Source organism: Hydra vulgaris, chromosome 05 (assembly GCF_038396675.1).
Source record: "Hydra vulgaris chromosome 05, alternate assembly HydraT2T_AEP".
Lineage (NCBI taxonomy): Eukaryota > Metazoa > Cnidaria > Hydrozoa > Anthoathecata > Hydridae > Hydra > Hydra vulgaris.
This window is the reverse complement of record NC_088924.1, coordinates 2,772,033-2,787,572: the sequence shown is the minus strand read 5'-3', so window position 1 is coordinate 2,787,572 and position 15,540 is coordinate 2,772,033. Positions and strand designations below refer to the sequence as shown.

Sequence of the window (15,540 nt, the reverse complement as noted above, 5' to 3'; positions counted from 1 at the left end):
AAGTTTTAAACCCTAAAAATATTTAGCGCAAATAATAATTGCAAAATTTAGACTTCCGCCAGTTAAAATTGCTTTCTACTTTAAAAGTCTATGAAAAAATTTTGTTTGCCATACTTTCATTTTTTCTGCTGGATTTGTTTGCAATAACAATTGTTGGAACAAATGCATTAAAAAGTTATGCATTAAAAATGCAATTAAAAGTAAGTAATAAAAATTAGTAATTAATATTTTGCTATATTTTTTATTTCTAGTTTTAGTGATCTCAAATGTTGTAATTGAGGTATTGAATCAGGTGCAATGGGTTCTCCGAAACTCCGTTTCATCGGATTTTTCTCGTTTTTTCGGAGTTTCGGAGTTCGAGAGAAATCGAGAAACCTCGACGGAACTTCGACAAGGTTTTTAGAAAATTTCAATTTTTACTCGCAAAATAATTAAATTCTTATTTTATTTCTACGCTGCTTTTACAATAGTTCAAAATATAAGTGTTCTCTTTGTTCAATATCAACACTAATTTTCATCGCAAAGCAATTAGTAACGTACAGTGGGCCAGGTGGTGGTGGAAAAAACTTAAAAAAAAAAGCTTGTTCTATTCAAAACCATATAATAAAACATTCTCGTACTTTTCCATTGTACTATTTCCAAAACTCTTTTGAGTATAATAGTTTTTTTTTAATAACAGAAGTTTTTAAATCCACAAAAATCAGTTGCGGTATAATAAAATGTAATGCATAATAAAATATCTTTTTTTGTCAAAAAAGCAAGAATTTTTAAGCAAAGATATTGTAAACAGTAACTTTTAAAATATTATGCGTGTGTGATATTAATTAATGTATTGTAACTATTTAATAGCTTACCTTAACAAAAAAAAAATTTAAGTCAAGATCATTATTTATAATATATATACAAAAACTGCTCTTAAAATAACGAGGTAAGTTTTAAACATATAATGCAATATTTTTTACAATAATGTTGTACATCGTTTGATCAAAATAACTTTGTCCACCATAAGTCTAATATTCGGCCCTCTGTGCATTGTGGCGAAATTGTGTAATAAAATGTTATCACTGATAACAAATAATAATAATTAATGATTCATAATACTTACCTATTAGAATAAATAACTTAACTAGTAACTTAAAATGTGATAAATTATCACAATTAAAATAAAATTCAAAACAAATATCTGTCACAGTCAAATTGATAATTTTTCTTTTATAGAGAAAAATGGTTTCGAAAGCGTGGAAATACTATGATAAAGTTGTGGTAAATGATAAGAAATATAAAGAAATATAAAGAAATATAAAGAAATATAAAGATAAGAAATACGGAGATTGAAAAAAATGCCATAAAGGAATGTTCAGGAAGCAGCACAAACGGCCTAATGGGTCACTTCAAAAGTTGCGAGAAAATAGATTTAAAACCATACAGTTCCAGACCAGTTTTGACTAAGATGTCGTTAAACTATCTTCTTGCCAATATGACAGCTCTTGATGGATATTCGATTAGGTCCATAACTCAATGTGAAACACTAAGAATGCTTTTTGAAAATTATGGGCATAGTTTGCCTAAGTTTGCCCAAGTTGCCATAGTTTGCGTCCACAATTTCAGATAAAATAAAGATGTTTCATGCTGAAGCCAAATGTTAAATGATCGATGAATTGGCTACATTGAAAGCAAAAGGAGAAAAACTTGGACTAACAGGTGACGAATGGTGTAGCAATAGAGGTCGAAGATACTACAATTTAAACATATTGTTTAGGAATGGTAAGATTGCCAACTCCTAGTTCTGCCAAAACATTAAACATTTTGATAATGCAAAAATAAAAAGAATTCGGTATAGATGATGAAAATGTTGCAGGTAAAACTACGGATGGCTGTAGCTGGATGGTGAAATTGGGTACCATATTTAAGTTTCCACATCAAATCTGCCAGAGTCATTCGGATCTTCGCATGACAAAAGACTGTTGCTCGACAACCGCACTAGATGGAACAGTGTTTTTCAGTGATTAAAAGATTTTTGGATTGCTTAGAAGCTGTAAAAAAAAACACTCGAAGAACTAAATTGCTTAAACATGTTAGATGAAATTGACTTGGATTTCTTAAAATCGCTGTCTGACTTAATGGAAGTCATTGCTGACGCTGCAGTTCGCTTGGAAAAACCAAATACAACAATTTTGGAGTGTGACATCATTATGGAAACGTTAGTAAGGAAATTGAAGGTTGTAGAAACTAACATCAGTTCTAATTTTGCAGAGGCGTTAATCTCCAGATACGAAGATAGATGCTTTCATCTTTTTAAAATGTTATTTTAAAAGATCTTCAGAATAAATACTTTTTTTAAATTTTTTTTTAGTTTTTACTATAGGTACCCCAAGAAGTCTTTATTAAAGAGCTCCGCGGAAGGGCATTTAACTGAAAGTTCACGCCTTCTTCCAAACCGATGCCGGTTAGAAAGCCATTTATTAAATATAACTTGTTCGTTTAAAGATTGTGAAAAAAAAATATTTAAGTCATAAGAACTATAAAAATATAAATTTTTTAAAAATTTATTATTAATTTTAAATTGAAATATATAAGATTAAAAAAAATAAGTATAAGAAGAATGTTTAATTATCAACTAGCTTAACTTGTCAACTAGATAGTTTAATTTTTGAAATGAATAAGAATTGAAATAAGAAATGAAGTACATTAGAATAAAGAAGAATTATTTTTCAAATAAAGCATATTTTGACAGTTGTCAAGACAAAAATAAAGATTAATAGAGGAATATTTAAAATATAAATAAGACAGACAACTCACCTAAACAGTACTAACAATAATAATAAAAAAAATAAATAAATCGTTATATAAATACTAATATGAACTAAGATATACAAAAAGTATATTACCAAACAAAAAATAAATAAAACAAAAAATACATTAAAAAATAAAAAGTATGCATACAACAATGAAAGGCCTCAGAATGGAAAAAAAACATTAATGCCAATGTGTAAACATAATTTGTGTAGTGATAAAGTAAACATTAAATTAGTCTCTGGAAGATGCATGGGCTAGTTTTTTAGTCATAAGTCAGTTAAAAATCCATGCATAGGTGTTTAATCCATCATGGTTTTCTGGAGTATGACAAGCAATGGGCACCTGCCCCAGTAAAATTTTTAGGTGTGCGGTAAATTTTTTAAGCTTAAAATTTCAAATTAGATCATTGTGCGAAAAAATCATTTCTGCCAAATACATAGTTTTGTAAATATTTTACTTTTGTAGTATAAATGTATATATATTGCCATAGTACTTTAGGAAAAATGATAATTCGTATCTAAATCGAAGTGTTTCTTAAGTTATGAAAGTTTTTTTAATGTATTTTTTCATTTCTTTTTTGTTTCATTGTCTTTCTTAATTATCAAAGTTTAATTGCTGAATTCAGACATATTCATCTAACTTAAATGTTGTAATTAATCCTACATAAATAATGTAATTATTACTTGTGCATTTTTAAATTTGCAAGTATAACATTTTTAAATTCATTATTAAAATGATTTCATGTGATATTGGTAAAGTTTTGAAGTCAGAATGCCATAAAACCTCATATTCTAGAAATAAAGAGATTTTTTTACTACATAACCTAGACACTGATACTCGTCATAACACTTTATGGAGATCTGAGTTGCGTGCTTGTGAAAAACTATTCAGCATTTGTAATCACCATTTTCACTACTTTCAAAAAAGATTTGAAAAGAAAAATGGCAATTGTTGTAATGTTTATAAAGTGCATAAAAAAAAAAAAAAAGTTAATTTGATTTCAAATATATGAATACTATCTGTAAAAGTATACAACACGTATCTTAAATATCCTTTTTTTTTAGGTAAATTTACAATATCTTTAATGTTGGCTAGACACTTTGAGTCATTAGGATTAAGAGTTTTACCTGGGTGGAAGTTATGTGCTAGCTGTAAGTCAAAGGCAGTTTTATCAGTAGAACATCTTAGTGAAAATGAAGTAGATGAAATATCGATAGAAGAAGATGAACCATTTACTCATATTAATTTATCCCTGGAAGTTTTAGGAGAATCTCCTATTAATTTAAATTCTGTTGCTTTACATCGACGTGTTGCATCTGCAATGAAAAATATAAAAAATCAATAAAAAAGATTGGTGAAGATTTAGCAGCCCATTATGGAATAAGTAAATCGCATTTTATAGATAATTCTACTGCGTCTTATTCGAAAACAGATCAAAATAAAGCATCTGATCTGAATAAACTGACACTATAAATGCTTCTGACTATAAAAATAAATTAAAAATTCTCACTTTAACTCCTGATTCTTGGTCTAGAGACTATGCTTCTAACTACTTTGAAGTTAGTGTGAATGCTATTCGAACAGCACGTCGTATGAAACAGGAGAGTGGCTTACTTTCATTCCCATTGGACAAAGTTGGAAAAAGTGTTCCACTCAATGTTGTGTCCATTGTTCAAAGTTTTTATGAAGATGATGAATACTCACGAACAATGTCTGGTAAAAAAGATTATGTAAGTGTTGGAAAAAGAAAAAATAACAGAATACAAGTACAAAAACGATTGCTATTGTGTAACCTGAAAGAATTGTACAGCCAATTTAAAGTTATAAATCCAGGGATTAATCTTGGAATTTCTAAATTTTGCAGTCTGCGTCCTAAGTGGTGTGTAAGTGTTGGAGCCTCAGGTGCTCACTGAGTTTGTGTATGTGTTTATCATCAAAATGCAGTTCTTCTTTTATATGCAATGAAATGGGATTTAACTTATAAACATTTAATGAAAAAGGTTCGTTTTCAGTTATAAGTGTGTTTAATGTACGTTATAAGTTAGGAAATCTAAAAAATGATATCGGTTTATACGGAAATTAAATTTGATATTACTTTTACTTTTAATTATTATTATCATGATTTCAGTTATTATTATAATTGTTTAATGATTATAATAGAAAATTTAACAGTAAATTATGATAAATAAACTTGTTTTTTAGGTGGTTTGTGACATTTCAAAAAATTATAGATGTTTGAGTTGCCCAGGAACAGATGCCTTACAACTATTTCTTCTTAGAGAGTTTGAAGAACTTGATTTTGATGACAAGTTAAGTTTTAATCAATGGCAAGGTACTGACAGTTAGTAGTGAAGTGTATTGATGAACTAACAGCTCACTCGTATATTTCTAAATGTCAAACAAAGTTTCTTAAAGATTTAAAACTCAAATTGAATGAAAAAGAGTGTATTGTGATTTGTGACTTTTCAGAAAATTATGAATTTGTTGTGCAAGATGAGATCCAAAGTTATCATTGGTGTAAATCTGGATGCACCCTTCACCCAGTTGTTTTATACTATAAAGTAGATGGCATTATTTTACACGAATCATTTTGTTTTATGTCTGACGATACGATACACGATACCTGTTTTTTCTATCAAATTCTGACTATTTTATGTAATTATATCAAAGAAACCCTTCCTTTAATTTTCAAATTGTACTACTTTTCTGATGGGTGTGGAGGACAGTATAAAAATTATAAAAATTTTGTAAATCTATGCCATCACTCAAAAGATTTTTTATTGGAAGCTGAATAGATATTTTTTGCAACCAGTCACGGTAAATCTTCTTGCGATGCAATAAGCGGTACAGTAAAACGAACAATAGCAAGAGAAAGTTTGCAACGTCCAAAGAAAAATCAAATTCTAACAATCGATGCAATGTTTGAATTTTGCACTCAAAAAATGCTCACAATAAAGTTCTTTAAAATTGATAAAGAAACTATGGTTAATGTTAGAGCTATGCAAAATAAACGATTTGAGAAGGGAAAAAAAATACCAGAAACTCGAGGATTTCACCATTGCATACCAGTTTCGAAAACATTTATGTTATTCAAAAAAACTAGTAACGATATGAATCCAAAATCTATTAATATAACTAAAAAATCAAGTTACCAAAATTTAAGTTTAATAAATTTTGAGCTAATGCAGAAGTATGAATATTATGCATGTACATATGACTCGTTTTGGTGGATTGCAGTCGTCAAAGAAAAAGATGAAGAATACAATGATATAAAAATGAAGTTTATGCATCCACACGGTCCATCTAAACAGTTTTTCTGTCTGAAAAGAGATAATTATCGTTGGATACCAATCACCAATGTAATAACATTAATAAGTGCACCAACAATAATATCAGACAAATACGAACTTTCAAAAAAAGATTTTAACAAAATTAATAAGTATATATTTGTAAATCTATAATTTTTTAAAGGATATATTATAAAAAATTGTATATCAATTCAAGTATGCATCATTTTAAATTATTTTGAATACTACGATAAGCGAAATATACTATATTGGGGTTTTTTTTATTTAATTTTTAAACTATGTATTTGGCAGAAATGATTTTTTCACGCAATGTTCTTCAAACATACAATGATCTAATTTGAAATTTTAAGCTTAAAAAATTTACCGCACACCTAAAAATTTTACTGGGGCAGGTGCCCATTGCTTTAACATTTATAATTGATATTTAGGTACTTTTTAATTATAAAATGAGTTTTTTATTTGTATATTCAAATTCCTCACCTTGAGATTAACTACGTCACTTATTTTTAGAATTCACATGTTTAAAGACTTGGTTTTATAAGGAGAAATGTAAATTTGAATATGGCGGAAAATGACCGAAACAATAAAAGTAGCCAAAATTAAAACAACCATTACTCACGAACCATTAGGAGTTAGACCTTGAAATTTTGGGATTTATCTTATTTTATAATGTACTAACTATGGTAAAAATATAAAGAAAATCCAAGGACTTAGGGTTGCATTTTAAAAAAAAATTGGTTGTTTTGACGTGGAGTTACTCAGCACGGACTTACACATTACACCTATACACCCTTATGCACATATAGCCTTTTTACATCGTTTGCATGCTTTTTGTTCTTTTATAAGATAAACTATCTTTGTTTGAACTCATTCTTATTTAGGTAATATTTTCTTTTAATATATAATATGTGGTTGCAATGTTAAATGCAGATTTGTATGTTATGTATATGTGGTTATCATGTGTGATTGTTTTTTCATTTTAGGATTCATATAAATATATATAAAAGCGATTCTTTTTGACTAGCGGCTTTCGACGTGTTTTGTTGATGAACGTCTTTTTGTTTTTGTTATGGTCTCAAAATTACGTTTAATTGTCTGCTTATTGATAATAAAAAGTGCAAACTTGGAGATGGTAAGAGCTTGTTGAAACTAATATTAATGTCATCGCAGAGTCATTTAAAAAGAATCTGACTGTATTTGTGAATAAAATTATGGTAAATGGTGGTAGATACAAGATAAATGATGGTAAAAAACCGATATGGAAATATCATTTTGAGATGATTCAGGACCACCTGATCAAAGGATCCAAAATCGAGAAAAAACGGAGTCGAGAAAAATCTTTAAATAATTTAAAATATGCAACATTGAACTGTAAATGTTGACTGGACTAATTATTAGTTGATATTTTTAAAAAATTCATAAAAATTTACAATGATTGGTTCTTCAATACCACATAAATACATCATATGATATATTTGAAATTAAATTTTAAATTAAAACTTAAATTTTCATTTGTGAAATATATTGTTATTGTTATTATTATTATTATTGATAATAACTTAATTACAAATTAACTGTCAATTAAGAGTTGTTTAGTCATTAATACGAGTTGTTTAGTCATTAATACATATTTTCTATATTTTTAAATTTTAATAATTGAAATGTTGCATATTTCTTGTAAACTAGATAATTTAATTTTTTAATTTAGGACAAAGTTTTATGGAAACTCCGATTTTTTCTCGACTCCGACGGAGTTTTTGCTCGATTTTTCTCGACTCCGTTTTTTCTCGATTTTGGATCCTTTGATCAGGTGTTCCTGAATCATCTCAAAATAATATTTCCATATCGGTTTTTTACCATCATTTATCTTGTATCATTTATCTACCACCATTTACCATCATTTTGTTCACAAATACAGTCAGATTCTTTTTAAATGACTCTGCGATGACATTAATATTAGTTTCAACAAGCTCTTACCATCTCCAAGTTTGCACTTTTTATTATCAATAAGCAAGAGATACATTTCTTAAAAATATTTGTTTTCATCTCTTCTGAAATAGATAATTAAAGGTAAAACGTCATATCGATCTAGATTTAAATTTTTAATTGATGTATAACTTTCTTGGTATAAAAGAGCTGGAAATTTTCGCCATGCAAATGCAATCACGCATTTGTTCATCAAGCATCATCAACGCATTTGTTCATCAAGCATCATCAACGCATTTGTTCATCAAGCATCATCAACGCATTTGTTCATCAAGCATCATCAACGCATTTGTTCATCAAGCACCATCAACGCATTTGCTCATCAAGCATCATCAACGCATTTGCTTATTTTGTGCACTACTTTTATTTTCTGTACAAAAATTTATTTTCCAATTTTATGTAACTTTTTTATAATTTCAAACTTTTTCAAATTTGTAGTAATATTTTTCAATTTCGATGCATGTTTTACTTGTTAAAATTAGTTTCCAAGGTTTTGTCAATTCTGTCCTGAACACTAAATACTGACTAGTGAATTGATATGAAATAGATGGGTTAATATTGATTGGGCACAACAAGTATGGATATTTTCCCTCTTCTTATTGACCTGTTTTTTTCTTAAATCTTAAATTAACAACCTAGAGCATTTCCATGGAAAAATCTCTTTTAATTTTCAAGATCCAACTCAAGAGGGTGTCCAGGCCATGGATGTCCATGGGTTCATTTTCTAACTCGTAATTATTTTCACCGAAACCTTTGATCTGATTTAATGATGTAGATCTAATTAAATGCTATTGCACATATAATACATCGAGCGGCTTAAAGCCTGCAGAATAGCATATTTGGTATTCATATTGTATGAAACACCTAACTTGTTCTTTAGACTTTTGCATTTTTTTTAAATATTTTATAGCGTTAAATAGAAACTCAAAAAAAATATTCACATAGTACACGTTAATTACTGGCCGTTACCGCAATTCAATTAACTTTGGTAATGCAGTAAATTGCGATGATTATATTAGAAATTTAATGCGATTTTTTTTATCGCATAATCGAAAAATTGTTTTTCTGCTAACCGCCAATTCGGTTATGCCAGTGCTTAGTATACATGCATATCTTTATATATGCGCTTAATAAATACTTAAATGTAGATGTTATATATTATGTAGAAAATTTTTTTACACACACCCAATATTTTGGAAAAAATTTTCAGAAATTGCTCTTTTTTTAATCAGAATAAATAATAGCCTATCAACTATTGTGCCCTGCAAATAAAATAGGTGACACTATACACTCTCTAGTTTTATCATATCGCTAGCTTTATCATATCGCACTAGCTTTATCATATCGCTAGTTCTTTATCATATCTTCTATATCAAAAAAAGCATTTACATAATTAATTTATATTTAATAACGAACAAAGGCGATTTTAAGGAGGTGCGAGTGACCCCTTCCCCACTTCCTCACCCCAAAGGTGATTTTCAAGTTATAGTCAATTTTTTGAGGGACATAGCCAGGTAGTTGGGTATTTTACACATTTCGGTTGGGTTAGTTTTAGTTTTGAGGATCCTTTTTTTTTCTTTTTCTATGAAGCTAATTGGTACTTTTTAAGGATTCACCCCCCCCCCCCTTCACCTTACCTCAATTTACAATTTATTTATAGAAACGCCTCTGATAACAAATAAAAGTAAATATCTTATGACTAAATTGTTTTAGAAGAAATATATAATTTAATCAAAAAGCTTACGAATTTTTTTAGCGTATGGCGTAACTAACTCATATCTTGATATTTTTGACAAATAAAGTATTCAGTTATCATGTCCGCAGATATACCATGGGTGTTTTCACTTGTTGTTTTTTTTTGTATTAATAATATACTTTGTCAATTATTGATTCAAGTGTCTTTCATTTCAAATATTTTACTACAACACTATTTTTATTTATGCTAGTTAATTAATGCTGTTCTTAAGTTTATACATTAATATATTTATGTATAAACTTAAGAAATTATTTTTTTTTTAAATAGAAATGTCACACCGTATTTTATAGAAATGTCACACCTTATTTTTAAATATTTTGCCGTGAATGTTAAGTATTTATGTGTGTTCTGTGTGTGTGTGTTGTCAGAGGAATGTGTATGTAAAAAAATTCATTCATAGCAATTTTTTCTAAGTTAAAAATTACATCTGCTTTATCTTCATCTTTATCTATCTTCTTTATCTTTAATTTATTTCAAAGTACAAAAATATTTAAAATAAAAAATTCAAAAAAATACATTGAGGTGGTACCAGCCCAGAAAAACTTAAACAGTCAATATGTTTAATTTTGATGCAGTATTTGTTAAACAAACAAACAAAAAGATATTTATTTTCCTCAAAATTTACAAATATATAATTATAATAATATATTAATAATAACAATAATAACAATAATAATAGTAATAATAACAAGAATATCTATTATATTATTAATATAATTATATTAATATAATATAAATAATAAAATCAAAGTATCATTATTTGGAATAAATATAAAAAATTGATTGAGAGGGAAGGAGTTACTCATGCAGAAACCTGATCAAAGGACACCAAATAGTTATATCAATAACTATTATTTAAAAAATAATAATAAAAACAATAATAACTTTATTCATTAATAGAGCAAAAGTAACAGCAAAAATAATAGTATTTATAATAATTATAATAGTAATAATAAAAATAGCAGTAATAAAAATAATAAATAATGAAAAAAACAATAAAATTTTTATAAAAATAGTAAGAAGAAAAAGAAAAATAAGAAAACTAAAAGAAGTTAATAATGATAAAAAAATTAAATAATTATTTTTTAGAATTTGTTTAAATTTATTTTGTTTTAAATAAAGAAATGAAGATAAATTATTTTGAAGTTTTAATTTTTTAAACTCATTCACAATGCACACAAGACTTTGATTCCATTCACTGATGCACTGATGTGTAACTGAATCCTTACTATACCTTAAAGTTTTATAGGGAGGTACATTTAGTATTCCATTATTGATGTTTCTAGTTAAATGCGAATGTATAAATCGAGTTTCAGTTAAAAAGGTTGCCATAGAGGAAGGTAAATTTTTATTAAGGGAGTCAAAAACAAAAAGAAGATTAGCAAATCTAACTAGAGCTGACAAGGTAGAAATTTTAGGTTTTTTGAAGAAGTTTAAAGTTTCTGTATTATGGAGTTAAAAATTTATTACTTGGATTGATTGACGCTGAGCTAATAACAATTTATTAATATTACAGTTGCCAATTCGTTCCCAAACTTGACAACAGTAGTTGAGATGAGATTGAAAACTTGCAAAATACTGATTCTTAATGGTAGTTTTATCAACATAATGGCGAATTATTGAAAGCATGCCATTAGTTCGATTAAGACTTTTACGGAGTGCATATATATAAGAATTCCATGAGAGGTTCGAATCTATAAAATAACATGATATTTAACATAGTGTGTTATATAAACATGGTGTGTTATATAAACATGGTGTGTTATATAAACATGGTGTGTTATATAAACATTGTGTTATATAAACATGGTGTGTTGGATATAGAAGTCTGTTATTAGTTATACAACTGTTGTATAAAAGTTTTTGTTTTGGAGATGAAAAAAGTAGTTCAGTTTTTTCCAAGTTCAAAGAAAATAAGTTTTTAGCCAATGAACCTTTTAGTTGTGTTTTTAAAAACATTTAGTGTAAATATATTAAAAACAATGAATAAACTTCAAAACATGCTAAACCAGCAAAAATATGACATTTCAACTACATTTTTAAATAAATATTTTTCCTGAACTATTCAGAGTTTGAGCCTAAAATTTTTTTAAAAAAGGTAACAACTTGTCGATTAAAAAAATTTAACCAGAGTCATTATAACTTTTATTGAACTAATATGGCTGCAAATTTTAATAATGGTTTTTAGTTTTTATGTAAAATGTGTGCTGCCAATTTAATTATCTCAGAAGCACATTTTTAACTGATGAACAATCTGTAAAGTTTATAGCTTTAATCAGTAAGTAGTTATACAAATAATCTAGTTAAAATTTTAAAATTTTGTTTACAGAAAAAGTATAAAAAGAAAAAGGCGCAGAAAAAAAAAAAAAAAAAAAATGCAAATGTAAACAAAAAAATATCTTTAAAAATTTATGTTTATTAATAATAGTTAAATAATAGTTATAATAATCAGTAGAAAGAATAATTTAGACCCCATGTACATTTAATACTTATTATTATTAATATTTATTACAAATAATAACAATAATGTCAAGCATTTCTTAAATTCTATACTCCAAAATAACTTAATTCCAACAATAAACATGCCGACAAGAGTAACCAATAGCTCATCCACACTTCTTGATAACATAATAACAAATAACTTTTGTGTTGACCAGCTTTGTGCTGTTATAATCAAAAGTGTCCTCTTGGATCATTTCCCCACTTTTTAGTTTTTAATAACATAGTACTTAGCGGATATCCTTCAAAACGACTATCTATAGGCGACTGATCAACGAAAGCTCCTTGCAAAAATTTAAAAGTCTTTTAAAAAATAACGCTGATTGGGATTTTGTTTTACAATCGCAAGATGTTAATAATGCATATGATTTATTTCTTAAGCTGTTTTGTAAACAGTACAAAAGAGCATTTCCTGAAAAAAAATGTGTCATTAATAGCAAGTCTCTTTTAACTCCTTTGATGTCCATAGCCTATGGACATCCGAGGAGTTAAAAGAGAAATGCTATTAATGACACATTTTTTTTCAGTAAATGCTCTTTTGTACTGTTTACAAAACAGCTTAAGAAATAAATCATATGCATTATTAACATCTTGCGTTATTAAGAAATAAATCATATGCATTATTAACATCTTGCATTATTAACATCTTGAAGATTTTAATAAGCCTATGGCATAGGCCTATTAAAATCTTCAAAAATTAAACAAAAGCCGTATGATAAAATTAAAAAAAAAAAAACGTTTAAAAATTAGACAACATACAAAAATTATAAAAATCTATTTGAAAAAACCAAAAAACACTCAAAAAAATTATTAAGCAAAATTATTAGAAAAAACAAATGAAAACACGAAAAAACATGGCATGCTATTAATGAAATAATTGGAAAAAAACAAAAGTATAAAAAATATTTTACTAAAAAAACTTCTGATTAATAAAAAGCTAGTTTATCAAAAATCAACTATTGCTGAGAATCTTGTCAGCTTCTTTGCTAATATTGCTGAGAATCTTGTCAGCTTCTTTGCTAATATTGCTGAGAATCTTGTCAGCTTCTTTGCTAATATTGCTGAGAATCTTGTCAACTTCTTTGCTAATATTGGGCCGAACTTAGCTAAAGCAATACCGCTGAGCTCAACAAGTTTTGATTTTTATTTAAAAAGATATAGTACGCATATGGACCAAGGCCTTCTTAAACAGGCCGCGACAGCTCATTTTCTGTAAGAGCGAAGGCCGACTTTTTTACAGTTTACAAAAGCAAAGGTAAAGAAACTATTTTTATCTTTGCTTTTGTAAACAAATTTTTTTTTAGGTTATTTAGGTGCTCCCAGAAGTCCTTACGGTCTTATCACGGAGCACCGCGGCAGAGCATTTAACTAATGGTTCACTCCTCCTTCTATACCGATGTCGCTTATTGGGCTGGAGCCGGCGTCGAACCTCGGACCGTTTATAAATAAGTTAATTACAATAAAAATTTAAATAGTTTAGCTAAAAATGACTCATTTTTATAATATATGTTTATTTTAGCTGTTTAGCACTTGTAATACAAAAACTTCATTTGGAGGTGCTCTACTTTACATTTCTAATAAACTAGTTTATAAATCTAGAAATGATTTACTTATGTATAAACCCGAATTCTTAGAGTCTGTTTTTGTTGAAATCATTTTCCCTGAAAAGTCTAATATCATAGTAGGCTGTGTTTATCGCCATCCTAACATGGATATTAATGAATTTATTGTATCTAGCTATTCTATTTGAAAAACTTGCTTTTGAAAAAAATAAAACTATCTTTATAATGGGTGATTTTAACATCGATATTATAAAAGCAAGCTCCGATAATTCAATCTCGGAGTATTTGAACACCATTGCTTCAAATAACTTTCTTCCTTTTATATCTTTACCAACAAGAATTACCAATCACTCAAGTACTTTAATTGATAATATATTTTCTAATTCAACTTCTAAAGATATTTTTTCCGGCAATCTAACTATTAGAATATCGGATCATTTGCCACAGTTTCTAATTTATTCATCTTTTAAAAAAAGAATTATTAATTCTCAAAAAAGCAATATTATTCTTCGAAACTTCAAAAAATTAAATAAAGAAGAGTTCAGGAGTGATTACTTGGAAATCAACTGGGATAAAGTAATCAAAGTTTCCAATAGTAATACAAATAAATCATATGAAGATTTCTTCACTACCTTTAACTCTCTTCTAGACAAACACGCACCGTTAAAAAAACTAGGTAACCGTGGCTTAACTCGAAGCCTTAAACCATGGATTACTTCAGCAATTTTAACCTCGATAAAAAAACGAAACAATATATTTAAGAAGTTCCTTAAAACAAAAAATCTTCATGACAAACTAATTCTTGAAAAAACTTACAAAAGCTATAGAAATTTACTTGTAACACTTATTCGAAGAAGCAAAAAAAACACTTTTCTCACTACTTTACTACTAATAGCAATAGTTTGAGAGCAACGTGGAAGGGTATTAGAACTCTTTAAATATACGTTCGAATGATATCTCATATACATCTTGTATATCTTCAAACAACACCATTATCAATGATCCAGTTAAAATCTCGGAAACTTTTAACTCCTTTTTTATTTCAATCCCTGAAGAACTGCAAAAAAATATTCATTCATCTCATACTAACTTCCATAAATATTTAAAAACATCAAACCCTGACTCTTTTTTCATTAAACCTACTGAAAAAAAATGAAATAATATCAGTTATTCTTTCTCTAAATGATGGCAAGGCTTCTGGTCCAAACAGCATTCCAACCTTTATTTTAAAACTTCTTGCTAATGATATTTCCTCAGTACTTGCTAAACTATTTAATCTCTCATTCACTACTGGTATATTCCCTAATAATTTAAAAACTGCATCTGTTAAACCAATCCATAAGAAGGACTCAAAACTTGACTGCAATAACTATAGACCAATATCATTATTATCAAACATCAGCAAAATTCTTGAAAAATTAATGTATTCTCGTATCTACCACTTTCTTGATAATTATAAGTGTCTCTACGGCCGTCAGTTTGGATTTCTTTTAAAACAATCTACTTCCCATGCACTTATTAGCATTACTGAAATGATTCGTGGTGCGATTGATAGTGGTTCTTTTGCCTGTGGCGTCTTTATTGATCTCCAAAAAGCATTTGATACAGTTGACCATAAGATTTTAACTGAAAA

At 27.8% G+C, this 15,540-nt stretch overlaps 1 long non-coding RNA gene across 1 annotated transcript; it reads left to right on the top strand.

Moving 5' to 3' along the window:
- The first annotated feature begins 3,857 nt into the window (after positions 1 to 3,857).
- LOC136080450 (uncharacterized) lies at positions 3,858 to 6,047 on the top strand. The gene is made up of 2 exons (XR_010638466.1): positions 3,858 to 4,796; positions 4,999 to 6,047. It is a non-coding gene; the product is annotated as an uncharacterized LOC136080450 (long non-coding RNA).
- Positions 6,048 to 15,540: the final 9,493 nt, after the last annotated feature.